The sequence below is a fragment of the Mustela erminea genome, chromosome 19 (assembly GCF_009829155.1).
Source record: "Mustela erminea isolate mMusErm1 chromosome 19, mMusErm1.Pri, whole genome shotgun sequence".
Lineage (NCBI taxonomy): Eukaryota > Metazoa > Chordata > Mammalia > Carnivora > Mustelidae > Mustela > Mustela erminea.
Window position 1 is genome coordinate 11,741,918 of NC_045632.1, and position 6,141 is coordinate 11,748,058.

A 6,141-nucleotide genomic window follows, 5' to 3' on the forward strand; every position below is an offset into this window, starting at 1 on the left:
GACAGAACAATTAGAAAATGGTTAAGAGGATGGATTGATTTTAATCCAAATATGTATTATTATATCAGTTATTTTATATATATATATATTTACATTTACATATTTATATATATACGTGTTTGTGTGTATGTGTGTGTATGTGTGTGTGTGTGTGTATATATATATATATATATAAAAAATGCATTTGGTTTAGGGGCACGTGGGTGGCTTAGTTAATCATCTGACTTTGACTTTGGCTCAGGTCATGTTCCCAGAGTCATGGGATTGAGCTCTGGATCAGGTTCCCTGCTCAGTGCCGAGTGTGCTTCTCCCTCTGCCCCCTTCCCCCTCTCATCTCTCTCTTTCTCTGAAATAAATAAATAAAATCTTTAAAAAGAAATACAAATAGTCTAAGCATACCAGTTAAGACAAGAGATTCTAAGGGGTGCCTGGGTGGCTCAATGGGTTGAGCCACTGCCTTCGGCTCAGGTCATGATCTCAGGGTCCCGGGATCGAGTCCTGCATCGGGCTCTCTGCTCAGCAAGGGGCCTGCTTCCCTCTATCTCTCTCTCTCTCTCTGCCTGCCTCTCCGTCTACTTGTGATCTCTCTCTGTCAAATAAATAAATAAAATCTTAAAAAAAAAAAAAAGACAGATTCTAAGACTGAATGGAAAAGCAGGACCCAGGTGTATGCTAGCAGAAACACACTTTATACAGGCATAAATCATTAAAAGTTAACTAGTGGGTAAAAGATCATGAAAACACTAACAAAAAGAAAGTTGGAATCCCTATATTAGTATCAGATGAAGCTGACTTTAGAACAACAAATGTAATCAGGAATAAAGAGAAACATATAACAAAGGAATCAATTTTCAGGTAAACAATCCTAAGTGTATATGTATCAAGTTATAGAAGTACAAGTTACACAGCGAGAAAAGAACAGAAAGGGGAAATAGACCAGTTCACTATTATTGGGGATTTCACCATTGTCTTTAGCTATTAATAGAACAAGTAGACACAAAATCAGAATATAGAAGACCTGAACAACACAATTGACCAAGTTACCTAGTTGACATTTATAAAACACCCCAAGAGCAGAATACATTCCTTTCAAGTACACATGAAGAAGTACACAAGACCACAAAACAAATTTTAAGTTTTAAAGTTATATAAAGTATATTCCCTGTACGTTGCAGAACTAATTAACAATAACAGTAAGGTTTCTGAAAATATTTGGGAGACTTACATTACAAATTATAGAGGCACCTGTGTGTCTCAGTCAGTTAAGCGTCTGCCTTTGGCTGAGGTGGTGATCACACAGTCCTGCAATCGAGTCCCGCATCAGGCTCCCTGCTCAGCGGGGAGTCTGCTTCTCCCTCCCTTTCTGCCTGCCATTTCCCCTGCTTGTACCCTCTCTCTATCAAATAAAATATTTTTTAAAAATTACAAAATTACATGGGGCACCTGGGTGGCTCAGTCATTGTGCATCTGCCTTCGGCCCAGGTCATGGTCCCGGGGTCCTGGGATCGAGCCCCGCATCGGGCTCCCTGCTAGGCGGGAGGCCTGCTTCTCCCTCTCCCTCTGCTTGTGTTGCCTCTCTCACTGTGTCTCTCTCTGTCAAATAAATAAATAAAATCTTAAAAAGAAAAAAATTACAAAATTACATTTAAAAAATAACCAGGTTATCTCTTTCTTCCTGAGAAAGCTTGGTAGTTTCAAGAAATTTTCCCCATTCCCCATTTTCCCTTCACCTAAGTTGTCAAATTATTTTCATAAAGTTCGCAACATTCTCTTACCATTTCATGACCAGAATTTGTGGTGATGTCACCTTTGCCATGCCAGATAGTAATATCTTGTGTATTTTTTACTTATTTTTAAATTGTGTATTTTTTCAGCAGTCTGAATGAAGATACATTGGTTTTATTGACCTTTTTATTTTTCTGTTTCCAATCTCATTTATTTCTGTTAGTAATTATTTCCATTTTTATGCTAACTTTGTGTTTCATTGCTCTTCATTTTCTAATTAAGGTGGAAATTAAGGTCACTTGGAGCTTTCAAAATTTTAGAACTTTAGAACTATTATATTTCCTACTAAGAACTCTTAGTTGCATCCCACACATTTTGACATGCTGTGTTTTATTCGATTTAAAATACCTCCTTTTTTCCCCTTGATTTCTTTCCTCAACTCAGACCGTAGCTGGCCACTCTGCAACTGTAAATAATTTAGGCAGGCTTCTAAATTCAGACTTTTCGAAGTAACGCTGTGGTTCCAATCAAAGTGCTTGGATCTTAAATATAAGATTTTATTATTTGAGAGAGCTGGGGGCAGGGAGGAGCAGAGGGAGAGGGAGAAGGAATTGCAAGCCGACTTTGGGCTGAGTGCAGACCCAGACACCCAGCTGACTGAGCCACCCAGGCCCCCTGCAGAGAGCCTTTTCTTTTCCTTTCCAGATACAACACTGCTTTAGTGGGACTTCATACTCTTCAATACAGTATCCGTTTCCTCTCAGGATTTTTTTTTAAGATTTTATTTATTTATTTATTTGAGAGAGAGCATGAGAAGGGAGAGGGTCAGAGGGAGAAGCAGACTCCCTGGGGAGCTGAGGGCCCAACACAGGACTCGATCCCAGAACTCCAGGATCATGACCTGAGCCGAAGGCAGTTGCGCAATCAACTGAGCCACCGAGGTGCCCTCCTCTCAGGATTCTTACCACATTTAGCAGCATTTTCTTACGGATTTTGAGGTTCAGAATTGTAGGTATTTCTTCACTTCATCAAAGATGGTATTCCTGTATTTTTCGTATTCTTGTTGATTTGGTGTGAGAAAGGAGAAATGAATAGATACATCTTGGTTGCACCTCCTTCTTTTATTTTTAACTTGTTAGAGAGAGGGAGGGGCAGAGGGAGAGAGAATCCCAAGCAGGCTCCATGCCGGGCATGGAACTCAATCCCCCAACCCTGAAATCATGATCTGAGTGGAAATCAAGAGTTGGACACTTAACTGACAGAGCAACCCAGGCATCCCTCCACTTTAAATTCCAAAATTAGTAAATATATTTAGAGGAGTCTCATAAATACGTTTGAATTTGCCTCCTTCGGGTATGTAGCACTTACAGTGGAAGGGTGGGTGAAAATGAAGTTTCCTCACTTAAAGGCAGTCCCCTGTGGATCAGGTCTTCTGTCCTTTATGGAAGTGGCTTCACTCTCTGTTGGTTGTTTCTGACACCTGTGAAGGAAGCCGCCTTTGGAGGGTTTTTAAAAGGGGCTCCCCTGAAGTCTTCCGGCAGGAATCATCCAGGTGATGAGGCTCAACCACTTGTCACCCAAGCCCTCGTCTCTGCTGTTGAGGTCGCCTTGTCTAGCATGCAGCCATTTTAGGGTTACTGGCAAGATAGGCGCATGACAAGTTACAGTGCACTGAGGCCCCTTGGCCCTTGGCAATTTAATTTATTCTTGCTGCAGGGTCTGAGGCAGCACCACCTAATCAAACACACTCTTTCTGCAGCAAAACATACAAATATTCACACATTTAGGTAATAAATGCCCTCATGTCAGTTCAGGTCAAGTTTTTTCTTTTTTCTTTTTTCTTTTTTAAACTATTTTATTTATTTATTTGACAGAGATCACAAGTAGGCAGAGAGGCAGGCAGAGAGAGAGGAGGAAGCCGGCTCCCTGCCGAGCAGAGAGCCCAATGCGGGGCTCGATCCCAGAACCCTGGGATCATGACCTGAGCCAAAGGCAGAGGCTTTAACCCACTGAGCCACCCAGGTGCCCTAAGGTCAAGTTTTTTCTTTATGGGAACTGAATCTCAACCTCCCTCCACCCTGCCTCCCGCCACGGGAATTTTGTTAACTGTTTGATCCAGTGACCTAACCCTGCTGCTGGAGGCATGTGCATTGAACGCACACTGGCCAGAGTGTCCCATGCCATGGACCCAGTGGTTGGTCTAGAGTGGGCACATAGTCTAAACTGAACAAATCCTAATTTTTCTCTCTGATATGGAGGCTAAGAGAAGGAAGATCACCTTCCTTTTGAGATTAAAAGCTCTAAGGAGGGGCATCTGAGTGGCTCAGTAGGTTAAGGGTCTGCCTTTGGCTCAGGTCATGATCTCAGGGTCCTGGGATCGAGCCCCATGTTAGGCTCCCTGCTCATTGGGGAGCCTGCTTCTCCCTCTCCGTCAGGCCCTCCCCCTGCTTCTGTGCTCTCTCTGTCAGATTAATAAATAAAATCTAAAAACAACAAAAACTAAAAGCTCCAAGGACCTTTTAAGTCTAATATCAGATGCCACCCCACCACCACCACCAAGAAAGAGCCTGACAGAGAATGAAACAACTGAAAGCAGAGCTGTTAATCTCTGACAAGTCAGAGCACTTGCCTAAAGCCGTAGCATGTCCACATGACACCCTTCAGTTACATGGACCAGCAAATACCTTTTCCTGAGCTAAGTGGAATTAGGTTTCTATCAGAATCTGTGTGTGTGTGTGTGTGTGTGTGTGAGAGAGAGAGAGAGAGAGAGAGAGAGAGAGAGTGAGCATGAGCTGAGCAGCGGGAGGGACAGAGGAGCAAGCAGACTCCCTGCTAAGCGGGGAGCCAGACCCAGAGCTTGACCTCAGGACCCTGAGATCATGACCTAAGTCGAAGGCAGACACTTCACTGCCTGAGCCATGCAGGTGCCCCTCTGTCGGAATCTTTATGGCAGTTGCTGTTTCTCCAGTTATCAACTTTATAGACTTTTTAGTAATCTTTCTTAGGAATGGTAAGAATTTAACTCATCCCACCAAGTGAATTATATATTCACTCTTCTGTTGTATTTTACTTTGAAATAGAGCTAACCTTTATTTCTTGTTCTATCAACTTTATGCAGATCTCTTGAATCCCCTCTATCAGAATATTGGCCCTCATCCTGGATTCATTCAGTCTCATTATTGCTATCAACCACCCACCATCCAATCTATCAGCTACATTTTGCCTTTTAAATTATGAAAAAGACAATAAATAGGTGTGTGTGTGTATATATATATATATTTATATATGTATATATACATACATACATACATACACACACACAGAGGCAGACTTATGTGACTATATATTATAAACTTGGAAATAAAATAGCACTTGGTCATTATGACGAGGTAAATTTTCTCTGAACAGTTGGAGCCAAGTAATACGTGGTTACATTTCTCTGTAGGTCCAGTGTTATGATCCCAGTCTGTGCTTAAAGGAGTCTCTTCCTAATATCAGTCAAATGGAGTTAATTTTTTTTATATCCAGAATCACACCACATTTCATGTGGGCTTGTTTTATATTCAGACCTGATAACGGGTATAGTTTCCCCTTTGCTTTTCCCAGAACCAATAATTGCCTTTCTTTACTTTTTTCTAAGGAAAACTTGTCTTCAGCATATTGCTAAAATCCTCCAACTTCATACTTAACGTAACCTGTTCCAATCTTCCTGAAGATTCACGGAGTCCCTGAGTTCCTAGCCTTCCAGTAATTTGGTCTATTGTGGAGCGATCCTCCTAGTCGTCCTCAACACCGCTTTCCCAGGTTAGCTCTTGTTTATTGAAGCCTTTCCTGTTGCCTCCTTTCCGCCCCATCTAAATTTTACTAAAGCTGATCCTTTATACCGTAATAAAGGGTAAAGGAGAGTAAACCAAAGAAAACCACATATACAGAATGTCAGTGTTTGGCCTCGTGCTTTATTGTTGCTTGGGTATAGACTTTTTGAGTCAAAGTAATTTTACCTCAGAACTTGGAAGGTGCTGTCCCGTATTTTGTTAGCTAATACTGCTAACAGGAGGGAAGGCTACACTATTTTGAATGTTCTTTTTAGGAGACATTCATTTTTTTTCTTAAAGCTTCTTAGGATGGTTTCATCTTCAGTATTCTGAAATTTCACAAGCATATTACTCAATGTCTTTTTTTTTCTGTTGTAATTGTGGTTTTTGCCAGTTCAGCCTGCCCAACACTCAGTGAGCTATTCCAAGCTGAACATTCATAACTTTCTTCAGTTTGGAAACATTCCCAATCATTGGGGCACCTGGGTGGCTCAGTGGGTTAAAGCCTCTGCCTTCGGCTCGGGTCATGATCCCGGGGTCCTGGGATCGAGCCCCACATAGGGCTCTCTGCTCAGTGGGGAGCCTGCTTCCCCCTCTCTCT